At 48.6% G+C, this 16,207-nt stretch overlaps 1 pseudogene; it reads left to right on the forward strand.

The window, feature by feature from the left end:
* The first annotated feature begins 774 nt into the window (after window positions 1–774).
* Window positions 775–4,110, forward strand: LOC147915160 (uncharacterized; annotated as a pseudogene).
* The last annotated feature ends 12,097 nt before the right edge of the window (window positions 4,111–16,207 follow it).

Genomic DNA, 16,207 nt, shown 5'->3' on the forward strand with positions numbered 1-16,207 from the left:
GATAGGCCCGGTGAAGGCGCCCCCCCATCCCGGTGCAGGGAAAGGGCCACTGAATGGGCTCTCCCATCATTCCTTCCCCACTAGGAGGAGCACTTGGTACTTCCAGAGACTCGATTCTCTGGCTGGCAGGACGTGAGGGTGGAGTGGAGCAGAGTCTGCCCTGCTCCCCGCTCCCTCCCCACTCCCCCTGCAGGCTTCCCTTAGGGAGAACGTCGGAGCAGGACCTTCCCTCTCCCTCTGCCCGCCCTCCCCCTGCACTGGCAGGCTTTCAGAGAGGAGGAGGAGGCCTGGCTGCCAGGAAGGGTGGGGCTGCCAGGCATGGCCCAGCCGCAGTGTGACCCTGCCAGTCCCGGAAACTCCAAACCTTGGACCTCAGCGGACATCCGGACATCCGGCGACTCCGAGGGGTGGCGGCAGGGCCTGTGGGGGGGCTGAGTGCATGTGGCATGCCTCTGAGGTCGGGTTGCTGGAGACTTCCAATATGAGAAAGGAAGAGCCATGTTCTATCGTCTTCTGGAGTCAGAGGGATTCGTGATGAACTCACAGTATTAACAGAAGTAGTGGGATAGCCTTCAAAAATGCTTTTCCACTCCTGGATGCTACGTAGCATAAGGCTGTGCGTGTATCCTAGATTTATTAATTAAAAAAATAATAATAATAGTCAACATTTGTTGAAGAATATTCTCTATGTGCTGGGCACTTGCTAAGCTTGTTACCTACTTGGATCCTTCAAAGACTCAATGAGACGAGATTATTATTATGCCCATTTTATAGATGAGAAAACTGCGGCTCACGGGGCAAGAGTCAGTTGTCCAAAGTCACAAAAATACTAATTGCTGGAGTCTGGATTCGAACCCAGGCAGGTCGGGCTGATTCCAGACCCCAGGTTCTTAACTTCCCTGGAAGGCAGGAACCATAGTTTACTTATCTCTGTAGAATGCCTAGTACCCACTGGTATCCGATAAAGATACGTTGAATGGGGCCTGATGCATTTTTTTGGGTCTGATTCTCTCCTATTATACACTGATGAAATGACATAAAATATGTGAAAGTTCTTAGCTCATCAGCAAAGATGCAGTAGGTCCACATAAATCTGAAGGTGAGGCCCAGCTTTCCTCCTTTCCACGTGATGGATCTGTGCTCATGAATAATATTTTCAGAAGACGCAGCCTCCCCTTGGGCGTCTGCCCGGGCAAGGCTGTTAAAAGTCCCCGTCAGGCCCCCTCTGCCTGAGGGAGTGAGGGGCCCTGGCGGTGGGGGAGGAAAAGGAAGAGTCTGTGACTCTCTTCTCGTTGAGTCCCAGATGCTGCAGTTTTGGGAGTGGGGAGGAAAGACACCTGCTTTCTCTGCTGACATCGCTGAGGGAGCCCTCCTCTCCCGCCTGGGTGGAGGTGACATGGACTTGGACGCTGGGCCTGCTCTGAGCTCTGAGAGGCTGAGTCATGCCATCTGGCCCACTTGCGTGAGAGGCACCAACTGTGTCATAGCATCAAGGATGCCCGGGCTGATGGGGCCCCGTGAGAGGGAAGGAGCCTGTGGTAGGACAGCTGGGCAGACTGAAGTTCGCCTGGTTCCCATGCAGAGCCACAGAGCACTTGGCAGACCTGGTCTTCCCTCAGGAGCCTCCTGGCCTGCCTGCCTCTTTGACTCTCCTTAAGGTGGTCACGATAGAATGTCCCATATTCCCTTCCGTTTAACCCTTTCTGGGCTAGGTCTCAACAGACCTGCATTGGTGGGAAATTAGTCAGAGTCCAGGCAGAAAACATACCCCATTCCAGAAAGCTCAGCAGAGGGAAAGTGGTTATAAAGGCGCTGGAAGAGATGAAAGGGCAGACGTGGTAAAAGACAAGCATGAGAGTAGCAGCCATGGGGAAATGCCACCATTCCTGGGCTGGAAGGTCAAAGAGAGGAGGTGGTGTTTTCTGAACCCAGAGAGAGCTGGAGCCCTGGCAGAGGTTCCCTGGCAGGAACTGGGACCCCAGAGGTGATCCCCCAGGTAAAGGGAGAGATGGGGAGAAAGACTGGTTTCTACTCTCCTCTTCCTGCCCGTCTCCTGGCTGACTGGGACCTCGCCAGTGTGGCCTGTGGGGTCAGCCCCTGTGAGAGGGCGCAGAGCAGGGCAGGGGCCGGCTTGGATCTGAGGGCACACAGGCAAACGACCTGCCTAATCTCCAACCAGGGGGACCTTTAGAAATGACCGCCTCTCTCGATCAGGGTGATCGAGAGGGTTGGCCCTGAAAAGTAAACTTGCCTCTGGAAATAGTCCCAGACCCTCTATTGGTTACTGCAATTGATGGTAATGCCCAAGCATTATCCCTGTTGGGAGTGAGGCAGGGAAAAGAGAGGATCTGGTTTTTGGGGGCGGTTTTGAGGAAGATCTGTTTCCTGCAATTTTTCAAAGGATAGGGGAACCTCTGGTGCTTCTAATGAAGATCATAATTAGACCATAGTATCAGTCTTCAGGGGCAGAAAGACCTATGGCAGGCAATAAGACAGACTAGCATGCATATTGGGAGGGGTACTGGACTCAGGATCAGGAGACCTGACGATCGTCTCAGCTCAGACAAGCCACTCACCACCCTTGAGCATCAGGCTCCACGTCTTTCAAATGGGGATGCTGCATTTTTCAGGGTTCTGTAGAAGTGAGTGACAGAATTTATGGAAGGGGGTTTGTAGACTGCAGAGTGCTCAGATAGGAAGGTGGTGCCTGTGAACACACACTGTCACAGGAGAGTTGCTCAGCCTTGTGTTGGAGTTGATGCAGCCTCTTGGAGCGGCATCTAAGATCCTTGTCTTAGAACCATAGAGTCAAAGGCAACTAGATTCGAATCAGCTTGTCCAAACTCTCTCCTAAAGGAGGAATCTATTTTCCAGTCTTCTCAAAGATGATCCTTTCCAGCCTTTCTCCCTCCCTCCCTCTGTCTTTCCCTCCCTGGTGTTTTCCTTCCTTCCTCCCTCCCTTCCTTCCTTCCTCCCTCCCTCCCTCCTTCCCTCCCTTCCACAAATATTTGGAACACCTACTCTTTGTCAGGCATGGTGCTGGTTACTGGTCCTGCAGCAGTAATGGAGAGGATACAGACCTCAGCCTCACAGAACTTACAGCCCAGCCCTCGAACGTCTCTGCAAACAATTTCTGTTGAATACCTCTAGGAACAAGATGCTCACTACCTTCTGGGACAGCCTATTTTGTGGGTTAGTTTTTTCCTATTTACGCTGAACTCTGCCTCCCTGTCATGCTTGTTCTGACCTCTGGAACTATATAGAACAAGTCTAACCCCATTTCCGATGTCACCGCCCTTGAAACGTGGGAAAATAAACATGGTATGCTGAGAAAATAGTCTCACTCTCCAGTTTCCACTTGTGAAAGGGAAGCTGATTCTTCATGAAGTTAAATTCCTCAAGGTCATGAGGTCAGAGCCAGGGTGGGCTATCATCTGGGTGCTTGGGCCCTGTTCCCAGTCCGCCCGGGGCAGAAGGGAGCTATGTGGTGGAGACTCACAGAGGGACACAGGGCGAAGGTTTGCAGGTGGTGAGGGAGGTGGGCCTCCGTGAAGCCATGGGGTCTGTCAGCCTGGAGCGTGGGGTGTATGTGAGGCATGCTCTGGCCATCTGCCCAGGACAAGCTCCCAGGTTTCTGATCTGATTCACAGCTTCCTCTCGCCCCAAAGGAATCCCCTTTATGGCTCTGGAGGCCTGACCCCAGTGTCCCTGTGAATGTCGTCTGACAGCTGCCAGGAGTGCAGCCGCAGCTCCTGCGCCGGGTGCCAGCTGGCCGTGCTTGGCGGCCAGGGCCCTGGGAGCCACCTCTCGGGATGTCAGAGGAGAGCCGCAGCCGCCCTTCCGTCAGCAGGAAGCCCAGCCACAAACACTTGGACAGGAAGCCCGGGCGCTGGCCAGCTGAGCGAGCTCTGGTTTCTCCTGCGTCTGAGGGTTTGGCCCAGTGTGGAGGAAGGCGAGCCAGGTGCCACGGGCCGCACTGACAGGGCCAACGGCTCCCCCTTGGGCTGGGGACGTGGGTTCAAGGGTGTGAGCAGAAAAGCATCATCGTGGCTGGGCCAGAGGAGGTGCTTCCTGGAGGAAGGGCGAAGGAGCAGGGAACACGGTGTCTAGCAGAGCCGAGCCAGCTGGCTGGGGATATGCAAAGATCCCTTTGTGATGGTTCCAGACAAAATGTGTTCTCTTGGGTCCAGACCTCCAGCATAAACCCAGACCGGCTCCAACCTCCAGGCTGCCTCCACCTCCGGGAAAGCACACTGCAGTCTCTTGGGGTGGGATGTCCACACGTTCCCAGCTTGAAGAATGACTCCTCTCGGGGGAGGACTCTTTCATAACTTACCGAGCTGCATCATGAGTGAATTAATAAAAAATAGAGTGTGCTCAGCTGGGGACAAAGGCAATTTTGCATTCAGGGCTGACATTTTTGCTTCTAAGTGCTATGCGTGATTATCCTCAAGGCAGTCTACATGTGCATACGACCCGACCACCCAAAGGACCCCCAGGATTTACAGGTCATTTAAATTTTTCACAAGTCGCTGAGGTATTTTTTCCCCCCACATTGCTTCTCACAACCTGATAGGCTAGTAAGAGACGGCTATACCTGGGGACCAGGAGGTAAAGAGATTGGCTCAAGGTCATGCAGCTCAGCAATGGCAGAGCCAGGGCCACTGCCATGACTTCTGCTACTCTGGAAAGAGAACTTAGATCATTACTTTCCAAGTGCCTGAGCATCCCGTACCTTATCCTGGACTGTACGAGCACAAGAGCAATGTACTCTGGGTGGGAGTCTGCTGCTAATAGCCCATTTCTTAGTCAAAGCCCATTTCAAAAACCTCCTCCTCGGTGAATCTGCCTGTGGCTTTAGTCACTCTCCTTGGCATCCCTACAGCTCTTTATTTGTGCTATTTTAATAATCTAGATTTTTATCATAGTCTACGACCTCTGTGGTTCTGACTCTAGACCAGGGGTCGGCAACTTTTTCTGTAAAAGGCTTGATAACAAATACTTTAAGCTTTGTGGGCCATTTGGTCTCTGTTGCAACTGCTCAGCTTTGCCCTTGTAGTGCAAAAGCAGCTACAGACACTATGTAGACCAATGGGCATGGCTGTGTTCCAATAAAACTTTACTCACAAAAACAGGCAGGGGCTGCTTTGGCACCCAGGCTGTAGTTGCCTGACCTCTGCTTTAGACCTCTTTGAAGACAAAGACTCTTCTACAACCACAGCACTCTCCCCACCCCCAGCACCCATGTTGTGATGACTATGTTTATACCTCGTGCTTACTAGGAGTTCAGTGTTAGTTCAATGAATGAATACAAGAATGAATGAGTTTGCAAATGAAACCGTTTTAGAACTGGTTAGGTTTTAATTCTAATCCTCATCTGGAAGCAATATAATATGGTTGAGTGTAACCTCATTGAGGGGAATTTGTAGACTTGGTTTGAACATCAATTCTGCTACTTTCCAGCTGTGAAAACTTGGGCATGTAACTTACTCTTTCTCAGTCTTAGTTCTCAGCTTGCCCATTGGAGATATAGGGTGAGACCTACCTTAAAGGGCTGTTGTGGGATAAATAGAACTGTATGGAAAGCAGTGCTGGGCCCACAGTAAGTGCTGAAGAAATGGTGGTAATTGCTCCCTGGAAGGAAGCAGTGTTAGTGCGGAAAGTCTCTGTGCTGAGGGGTCAGGTTCCAGATTGGGGCTCAGCATTCTCCTACCCTCTGACACACGGAAAGGATGTTGTGAGAATAAATGGAAAGATACCCCTTAGCCTGGAAAAAGTAGGGTCATATAAACCCAGACAGTTTTGCAGAAGTGTCCCCATGTGGCTTTCCTGTAGGTATCCCAACCATCCCCAAACAGACCTCCTCGTCTCCACCCTCCACCTCCCAAGCTCCTCTTCCCTCTCCATCTCCCCAGATCACAAGTCAGAAATCTGAAGATCATCTGCATCAGGCTTCCTGCCTCCTATTCCAAGACCAGCAGCCCCACCCCCTTCTCTCCATGCCCCTGCCTGGTCACGGTCTCTCACCTGTGCTATTACAGTAGCTGCTTCTGGAGGCTCCCTACTCCATCCATTTACTCCATCCACTTTGCTATTAGATTTATGTTTCAAAATACAATTCTGGTCCTGGCCTGCTCAGCTTCTAAAATCTTCAGTGACTCCCCATTCAGAACAGGCCAACGTCCACTTCCTTAGCCAGAAATCTTCTCCACTGGTTTCCATTGATCTTTCCAGGCTCGTCCCTTAGCTTTCTTTGCTTGCCACATGTTCTAGCCTCACAGATCAACCTCACTTATGTGCATTTTCATTTCTTGCATTTTTTTATACTGTTACCTACTCCCCCCTTCCCACCCCCCCAGAATTCCCATCCTCTTCACGATATTACAAATCAATCCCACGGCCCCAGAGTTTTAAACACAGTTTTTAAACGTATGTCACTCAGTTGGAATTTAGATCCGGGAAAATCCATACCAATAGTATGTTAAAAATTTTTTTTTTCAACTAAGAGGGAACTTGGATATCAGATGCTTTCTGTCTAGAAGCTTCCCTGGTATATCAGAAATATCCAGTCATTGGGCTTATGGATCAACTCTAGTAGCAAGCATGAGGCTTCTGGTCCTGAGAAATGATGTTGCCACTAAGGACCCCATCTGATGAAACTGCTCTTCCAGAATCCCTCTTGTGTCACAGAACAGAGGGCTCCTTCCGGCAGCAGGAGCCTCCAGCAGAACCTGTCACTGTGTCTCGAAGCAAACACGATCAGCAACTTATACTTCGCCTCCTACAGCTTTAAAGCCTGGTGAGTTTGGAATGAAGAATGAGGCCTCCAGGCTACAGGAATCGGAAAGGTGAAAAATCACATGGGGTTCTCCTTGCGCTCCTGCTGATGGGTACTAGTAATTCTCCTTGTCCTTGGAAAGGGCCCCAAGTGCCAACACCCAGGGCCAGTCCACTCTGGTCTTCTCTGTCTGCCCCTCCCCGTTCCACCCCCAACCCAGCCCCTAGTCTCACCTCCTGCCCACTGGGACTTATTGAAATCCTCCTGGCCTGTCTTGCTTCCCTGAGAATAGGGAACCAGGACAACGTGCCCCACACAGTGTTGATGGAACTTTCATTCCCACTTCTTTGCATATCAGAGTTAAGTCCTCTGGTGTCCTTTCCAAAGCTACGTTGTTTTTTTCTTTAAGGGAACAGTGTATAAAGGCATAGTTCTTCGCAGATATCAGCAGGGCTGAAAACTTGGGTGAATGCAATGAAATGTTTTTTAAAAAAGTCAGAAAAAGACATTTTCTTTTGCTTAAAATCTGCTATTACTAACCACTCTGATGTAAAATTCCTGTTCGGTTTAGAAGCAGTGAAGTGTAACGGACAGAGAATGAAATGGAAAATTTCTGTTGATCAGGAAGGGAAATTAGCTCATCTCTGTCTTACAAAATGCTACTTTTTGGTGCTAACTCACCTGTACCCTAGGATTGTTAGGAAAAACATCGTTAGGTTGAATTTCTACAGTGGTTTGAATTGTTAGTAAAAAAAAGTACTTTTAGAGGCATATCTTGGTTTTAGAAATTTGAAATATTGAAACCTCAACTTATTAAACAAACAGATAGATGGATTTCGGCATGGTAAAATAATCCACAACATTGGAAAGCTGAAAATCACAGTGCATTTAAAATGTGATTGGATTTACTGAGGTTTAGCTTAACATTTTAAGTAAAGTTTCTATGGCATAAAGCAGTGATAGGTCTTTTCAATATTTTCAATATTGTATTGATTAGGATTAGGTTTGGGTTTATTCAAAGTAGCACTTTGTTTCTCTCTCATGTAAAAGTTCAGATGGGTGGTCGAGAGCTGACATCACCTCCCTAGTATCAGAGACTCAGACTTGTTCATTTATTCATTCATTTAATCAGTCAGTCAGCAAATATTTATTGAGCACCAATTAGGCGCTGGCATTACAGCAGTGGGAAAAAAAGAAAATAGGCAAAAATCCTTGCCATCATGGAGTTTACATTTTGTTGGTCCACCGTGCATGGCCTTGACCTCATGGTCTGAGACGACAATATCTCTGCATTCTAGGCAGCAGGATGGAGGAAGGAATGAAGAAGAAGAAGGCAAAGAGAGCACTTTTGTAATCTCTTAAGAAAGGTTTTTGGAAGCCAAAAGACTCCCTTACATTCCATGCAATTAGTCACATGGTCCCACCTAGCTGCAAGGGAAGCTGGGAAATGTAGTCTTTATTCCAGGTGACCACCATGTGCCCACCTGAAAGTCTATTATTAAGGAAGAAGGCAAGATGAATAAAAGCAGGGAGCAGGGGACTACCAGTATCTTCCACAAATAAAACTCATAATTTTTAAAAAATAATACATTTTATTTAATTCAGTGTATCCAAAATATTTCAACATGCAACCAATGTAAAAATTATTTTACATTCTTTTGTTTTGTTACTAAGTTTTTGAAATCCAGTCTTATGTCATTTACATCCTCTCACTCATTCACTCACATCATATCTCCATTCAGATCAGTCACATTGCAAATGCTCAGTAGCCGTGTTGGACTGTGCAGCCCTGGAGCCCAGCAACTTGAAATACGGTCTGTGGTTCAGCAGCATCTGCAATACAGGGGAGCTTGCTGGAAATGCAGATTCTCAGGCCCCACCCCAGACCTACTAAATTAGAATCTGTGTGTTCATAAGATTCCCAGGTGCTCAGTGTGCACATTAAAATAGGATTTGCGCTGTTCCATAATTCTTCTTCAGATGAAGATTTCCATTAGACTCTAATAAATGTCTAGAGAAAAGAGAAGCTACCCCCAGTGAACTCCCTGGGATCAACTGTGGAGACTTGTCAGACCTCATCTTTCCTTTTTCTGATCCATTAGACTGCTAATTAGACCTTCTGAGAAGGCGCAATTTTAAAGAAGGTACGTTCAAATAAATCAATTAATTTTGGTTAATTGATCAAGGTAGAGACTTACAAAGACACATAACCTGGAATTGTTGGATTATGAGTGAATTTAATTTTCAAGGCTATGCACCAATGCCGTGAGCACAGCTTTAAAATACATTGAATTTCTCTTAAACTTGTTGCCTGATTTTTTAACAGCTTTGTTGAGATACAATTCACATACCATACAATTCACCAATTTCAGTTGTATAATTCAAAGTTTTTTTGTATACTCACAGAGTTGTGCAACCATCACCATAGTCAATTTTAGAACATTTTTGTCCACCCTAAAAAGAAACTGTACTTTTTGGCAGTCACTACCCATTTCTTGCTAGCCCTGGGCAACCAGTAGTTCACTCTCTGTCACTATAGATCTGCCTATTCTGAATATTTCACATAAATGGAAGCATACCATATGTGGTCTTTGGTGATTGGCTTCTTTCACTTAGCCTAATGTTTTCAAGGTTCATCTCTCTTGTAGCATATATCAGTATTTTGTTTCTTTTTATGGTGAAATAATATTCCATGGTGTGGATATATCACATTTTGTTTATCAATTCATAAACTTGTAAAGTTTTAATACAGAAGCCAGAAAGAAGGGAAAAGACAGTAAGTAGGAACTCAGGGATATAACAGCTCCTACAGGGTTCAGAGCCACAGAGAGCCAGAATTGACAAGAACCTTAAAAATCACTCAGTGCCTTGTTTTCCATATGGAAAACCGAGACCCAGCAAAGGAAAGCCATTTGCCCAGGGTCCCTCAACATCGGGGAGTGGAGCTGGGATGGGGACCAGGTTGTCCTGACTCCAAATCCTGTGCTGTCCCTGCCACCACACACATCCAGGGCCTCAGGGCAAGGTAGCCATGGAAACAGTAGTCTCTGGTGACTGCGGGGAGAGGCACAAGTCTTTTCAACTCAGCCTTGGTCTCCATTTTAGAAAACCATTCGTAGTTTAGAGCCTCAAGGTGGATTTGGAGTGACTTCTGAAGAACTGTTTTGAAGCACTGGTAGGCAGAAGTTTGTCTGATATTCCGGACCTCTCTCCATTTTGCTTTCAGCCACATCTCTTAATCATCAGTAGGAATGTATTAAAAACTCAGGAATCGAGTGCATCACGATTGGGACGGACCTCACGCCATCCACTCAAATAGAAGTGCAGGGAGGGAAGATGACTTGCCCAAGGAGCAGCCAGTGTTGACAGGGCACCATCCATCCGTGGTTCTCTTATGTGGGGGCCTTGCTTGCAAACAACAGAAGCTGGTTCTCACCCGTTGTGCCAAACCCCAAGATGCTTGCTGCCTCTCCACTAAACTCTTGACTGCCACCACCATCATAGACAAGCTCTGACAATCTCTGTCTTTGTGCTTCCTTGTCAGATTCGACTGCTCAGGCATGAGCCTGCGATGGGCTGAGGTGTGGAGAGTGAATGTCTGCTCCCCTCCAGCCTCCGTCATGGGAGGCAGCACTCTGGTTCTCACCTATTTTGGGATTCTTCTAAATCAGGAAGACTGTTTGGATACTGGGTAGTCAAAAAACAACAGGTGTCCATGACAGTTATAAATATAGTGTTCTCAAGTGAGAAAAAACCTGAAGCTCTCTCCCACCAAACAATACTAGTGTTGGGCAGTAACTCAGAAGGACAGCAGATAGGTATTAAAAAAAAGACTGAGAACCTTTCTGGGGGAATGTGTTCCATTCTGACTGTCTCTCAGAGAGACAGAAGCAAGTTGAGTGGGGGTACTGGGGTCCAATGGAGGATGAACCCATGAGGGGCAAGAAACTAGGTCATGTGAGGAACATCGAGAGTAACAGGGGCCGTTCAACCCTGAGAAGAGCCAGAAGCTGGGGAAGAAGGACAGCGTGCTCCCTGTCTTAAACACTGGAAGAACTGTCATGTGGGGGAGGGAGTCCAGAGGGCATGGTTAGTATCCAGAAGTGGGAAATTAGAAGGAGACAGATTTCAGCTTGATATGAAGATGTTTCTAGCAACCAGAGGTGCCCACTAAGTAACTAGAGCAATTCAGAAGGTGGGGACCTCTCCTTCTCTGGAAGTCTTCAAGCTGGGACACAGGAGGTGAGGGGTTAGCCTCTAAGATTGCACTGTTCAATACAGTAGCCACTAGCCACGTGTGGCTTTTGAGCACATGTTGAAATGATAATCTTTTTGATATATTGGTCCAGCCCAGAAGGCTGCCCCCTGCTGTGAGAGGAGCTGGGCCCCACGGGCACAGGTTCCCCCAAACTCACCAGTCAGACAAATCATCTCCCCTGGGGAGAAGGGAGGTTGGGAGCAAGCATTTCTTCCAAGGCTACCAGTGTAAGGAGGTGTGTGGCAGAAGGAGAGACAGTGAGGTTTGCCCGGGCTTAAACCTCCAGAAATAGTCAGGTGTCCAGCGTGGTGGGATGGAGAGACTGGGGTTAGGGGTTGCACACCTGGTGGGCCGTGTGGGCAAGTTACTCAACCTGTGCGAGCTCCGTCTTCTCACCAGTGTTAGTAAGGTCCACAAGGGCATGAAACGTGACCCTGCAAAGAAAGGCACACCACCTTGCTGAGTGCATGCTCAGCGCTCAACACAGAGCAGCTATTGTTTGAGTCCTTGACCGCAACACTCAGTGTGTTACACGTGATATCGAGCAAACTGGGAGTCGGGGCAGGGCTTTTTCCTGTCTCTGACCAGCTGGTCTTGTATCTGCATTACAGAACTGTGGGATTTCAGAGCCGTTAGAGACCCCAGATACGATCTCGGCGTGTTGCAGATTAGGTAACCGGTCTGTCAGAGGGGAAGTGAGGTGGCAGCTAGGAAGAGGGCCGCGTGGGGGTTGCATGTGACACGTGTAACTTCTCCCCCTTCTCCCCCCAGCCCTGTCACCATGGCTTCCTAGACCTGGTAATTCAGGAAGGCAGCCTGTCTGACCAAAAGGCAGGAAGTCCGCCAGGCCCACTCCCATCCCGGTGGCGGTGGCGGCTGGTTCTATTCTCAGGCTGTCAGGGACCACACACCCTCCGGGCACGTAATGTAAGCTCGACTGCTCACTTTACTTCTGGGATTACCACGTTCAGTCTATTTCTTAGTTGTTTATGTTTCCCTCATATTTTATAACTCTGTGACAACCTCAGGTCACCTCAGGTTCCAATGGCGGTATTCCTGGCCCAGCATCTGGGAAGAGATAAGGAGATATTTTTGTGATTCATTTTTCTTTATACTTTCCCCATTTTTTTGGTTATTAACTGAAAAATATTAAGTTTAATATTTTAATGCAAATCTATTTCAAACTCCAAGTATTTGATAATAAGAGTTTATTTTTCTTAAAATATTTTGGAAAAAAATCTGTCATGCTTTCAATAGAGTATATGTTACCATATATTAGAAAATCAATTTTTACATTAAAATAAATTTAATTGAGCCAAAGTTTCACTCGCCATGAACCAGAAATGTGATGTACTTATTTGATTGAATCCTTGCCTTTGTATATTGGCGTTTCTCTAATATCCTTTTTGTATATGCAAAATGCATTGTAATCGTTTATTCTAGATAAATCTACTCCTCGGAGATCGAGAGACTGGTGACAAGACACAAGACATTTTTTATTTGAAGAGAAATATAGGCAGATGAGGTTGAGTTTGCTCACAGTTCGTGTTCACAGCACAGATGAGGAGCAGCTTCAGAGGTGGAGTCAGGGACCTGGGTTCTTATCTCAGCTTTGCCGCCATTGAACTGGTGATCTTGGGCAAGTCACCCGGTCTCGGCTCCTCTTCTCTAGCCTTGGGGATCGGCTGAGCTGGGCCCTGTCGCTAAGATGGCCCTGGGATCAAAGGAAAGGTGCTGGCCCTTGTTCCCTGGCTGTGGTGAATGGCCGGAGCAGCTCAGCTGACAGTGTTGGTGCAGGTCTCCACCGTGATGTGTGGAGGAGTATGTTTTGAACAGGGCCATCTGGCAGCTGGGCACCCAAACCCTCCATCCTCTGGTGCAGTTGGGTGAGATCGCTCTCAAGTTATGAGCTTCCAACTGCTTTTTAGCAGGAAAAACCTTCAAATCCAGTCCCTCTAGGTTTGCCTTCCACATTGTCCTATTCGCTGATGAAACAGCCTTTCTTTGGCTCAAACTTTTGAAACTGCCTTATTCAGATGAGGCCCATCCTAAGGGGGATGAGCTTTAGCGTTGAAAATGCTATCTTTCCATCTTTGGTTGGCTGTTTGTTTTCATTTACACCAGGCCCTAAATTTCAGCTCGATTTGTGATGTCTGGGTATTTGTTTTAAGCAGCCAGCCTGGACTTCATCAAAATGGCAGTATTTTAGGGAATTCAGTTATAGGGCTAATGACCAGGGTTTCAAAGAATATAAGCCATAAGCCTCTGACCTATGCTCCAGAAGGGTAAAGGTTGGCACTAAAAGCTGTCGTCTTTATGGGGGACATTAAGCAAAAGCAGCTTTCTCGTAATGCAGCCAAAAGACCCAGCAGCTCCAATTCAAGTCAAAGAGAACTCAGTGAGGGCCCAGTCGGGGCCCAGTGCTCCCATCGCTGGGAGGTTCCTCCTTTCTGCTGAATGTCTGCATCCTCCTAGAGGAACATTTATTGAGTACTTACTATCTGACCAGCTCCGCGCTGAGTGCTGTGGGGGACAGACCTAACCCACGAAAGACTATATATACCACGTGAGTGCTGGTGGCTCCTTCCCAGCTCCACTCAGCCCCGAAAGCTTCATCCAGAGGCTTTCTGCAGCCAGGCCCGACAGCGCAGCAGCATGAGGGGCTGGCATCTATTTCGCTACCACAGTCCCAGTGTCTGGAATGAGCTGACTTTTTGCTTTTAGCACTACAGGACTAGAACTCTGTCTGAAACCCTCTCTGAGCTGGGGCCCAGGCAGCTGGCTGATCTCTTGCCACCATCTTGAGTGCTCCCTGTATCTTCTGCTGGGGTTCTACTCCAGTCTGGATGGCCACCAGCTCTCACCTCACAGCCCGACTTAGATGCTGGGTATTTGCCTGCAAACAGGCAGGACCAGTGCAGACTCATCATTTCCCCGCCCCCTCAACTTACTTCCATTTCTGTATGCCCCTCCCCTCTCTGCAGGGTAGGGCACCTCCTCCACTCAGCACCCAGCTAGAAACTTGAGAATCATCTTAGACCATTCCTTCTCCCTCACCACCGTCATCCAATTACAGTTGATTGTCTATTTCTCAAATCTATCGATTTCTCTCCATTCCCACTGTTACAATCTTAGTTCAACCCACACGTAACTGTCTTGCTCACCACCACAGTCTCAGCCCCCAGCACAGGACCTGTCAAATGGTTGCTCATAAAATTTGTTGGATCAGTGAAGGAGAGAGAGCGTGAGCCACTGTAGACCTTCCATGATTATCTCTCTAGTCTTGTCTCTCTTCTTGCTCCAACGTCCCCTTTACCCAGTACTCCTCTTGAACTCTTAGCTCTCTGTATGTCCACCTCTTCTGGAAGCCTTCTCTTGTCCTCCTGTCTGAATTAGATGGCTCTGTGCCCAGAGCCCCACGCGCCCAGCCCATTCCTATAAAGCAATACCTCATGGCATGGGCGTTGCCTGTTGGTGTACCATTGGTCTTACTCAACACTAGGTTCCAGGAAGCAGGAGCCGTGTGTTACTAATTGTGTGTTACATTGCATTCCCAGCACATAGCACGTAGGAGGCTCCTTAAATATTTATTCATTACGGTCTAGGAATGCCTGCTTCTGTGCCTACCCCCTTACCACCCCCGTGTCTCTCCCCAGTCCCCCCGACCCCATCCATCTGGATTTTGGCACTGGTCATTCTGCACCTCGGTCCACCAGCCTGGGGACTAGCTCCACATGGGAGTTTGTTTCCGGGCACTGGTGTTACCCATTCCAGTTCTTGCCCCACATTGGGTCACTTGGTTCAGAGTGTCCTGACCTGCACAGTAGGATGTGCTCAGCTGTTTTTTGACCTCCTAGAGTCTATCCAGTGCTTATGCCCTCTTCTGGCATTTTCTGACTGGGTCTCCTATGGTGTTTTGTGCTGATCCTTTCACTGGGCTGTGAACACCCTGGAGCAGGGGCAACATCTAATTCATCTCTGATTACCCTTTGCATCCCCACAGCACCCAGAACAAGGGCTTGTTGGTACATAGCAGATTCCCAGGAAAAGGCAGGGGATCTGGGAATTAGGATGACTGGAAGGAAGTCTCAAAGGTGAGGGAGGGAGAGGAGAAAGGGGGGAGATTCCTCAACAAGTGTGTGAGGGAGGAGATGATGTAGAGGAGTGTGGCAGAAATGGCAGGGGAATAACAGGGTAGGGAGGGAGGGAGCTGGGAGAGCAGAGGTGCTGGCCTCAGTGCCCTGTTAGACAAGCCCTAGGCCCCCTGGGCGGCCACCTGGCCAGGGCACATGCCCAGGCTCCCCGGACAACAGAGAGCCTCAGAGCTGTGCACACTAGAAGCCATGTGCACGCCTCTCTCCCTCCGCTACAGGGCCCTGGTTCCTTCCCTGCTTGCTCTCCCCATGTGATGTAAAGAGCCTCTTACCCTTTTTATCGAGGTAAGAATCAAGTCAGCACAGTGCTTTATGTCCCTTCTAGAAAGGATGCAAACCAAAAGTTAGTTATCTTGATCACTGTCATCACCGCCATCCTCCTGTCCATGTCTCATCTGAACACAGCTGCATAGTTTCCCGGGGTGTTCACCTTTATTACCTCATTGTGATCTTCATAGCTGCCATTATTTACACTTTACAGAGAGGTTGGAGGGCTAACCCAAGGTCACACAGCAGTGTGGATTGAGGATCTTGCTCTAGAATTCCTCTTAGAAAGTGTTGGCAGGGGCACAGCCAAATCCGAGCGTGTACACGTGTAAGTGTGTCCGTCATGATTCTCTCCCTGTGCACCTGTGTCTATCCAAGCCTCTGCATGTCGGGGGTGTGTGTCAACAGTTCAGTGTGTGCCTGTGTAGGTGTGTATGTGTGGAACGGTGCAGGGAGTGTCCTTGGGGTGGTGTGTGAATGTGGCCTGGGCGCGCACACACGCGTGCACGCAGGCTCTCCACCCCCTTCTCAGATGTCTTGGCTGTGGGTTTGACAACTGAAACCCAGCTGCGCTCTGGCCGGGAAACATCCGCTCTGGAAACCTAGGAGGAGCTGACAGTCCCTAAAGAGGGGTTACGCATGCTGCCAGCAAGCGTTCCTGGCCCGCTGCCTAATTCCCTGCAAATGCTCTTTAAATCTGTTTCTAATTTGGACTCTGCCTTCCCCTGCCCCCACCTACCCCTCCCCACT

This window comes from Ceratotherium simum, chromosome 15 (genome assembly GCF_057802395.1).
Source record: "Ceratotherium simum simum isolate JZ-2026a chromosome 15, ASM5780239v1, whole genome shotgun sequence".
Classification (NCBI taxonomy): domain Eukaryota; kingdom Metazoa; phylum Chordata; class Mammalia; order Perissodactyla; family Rhinocerotidae; genus Ceratotherium; species Ceratotherium simum.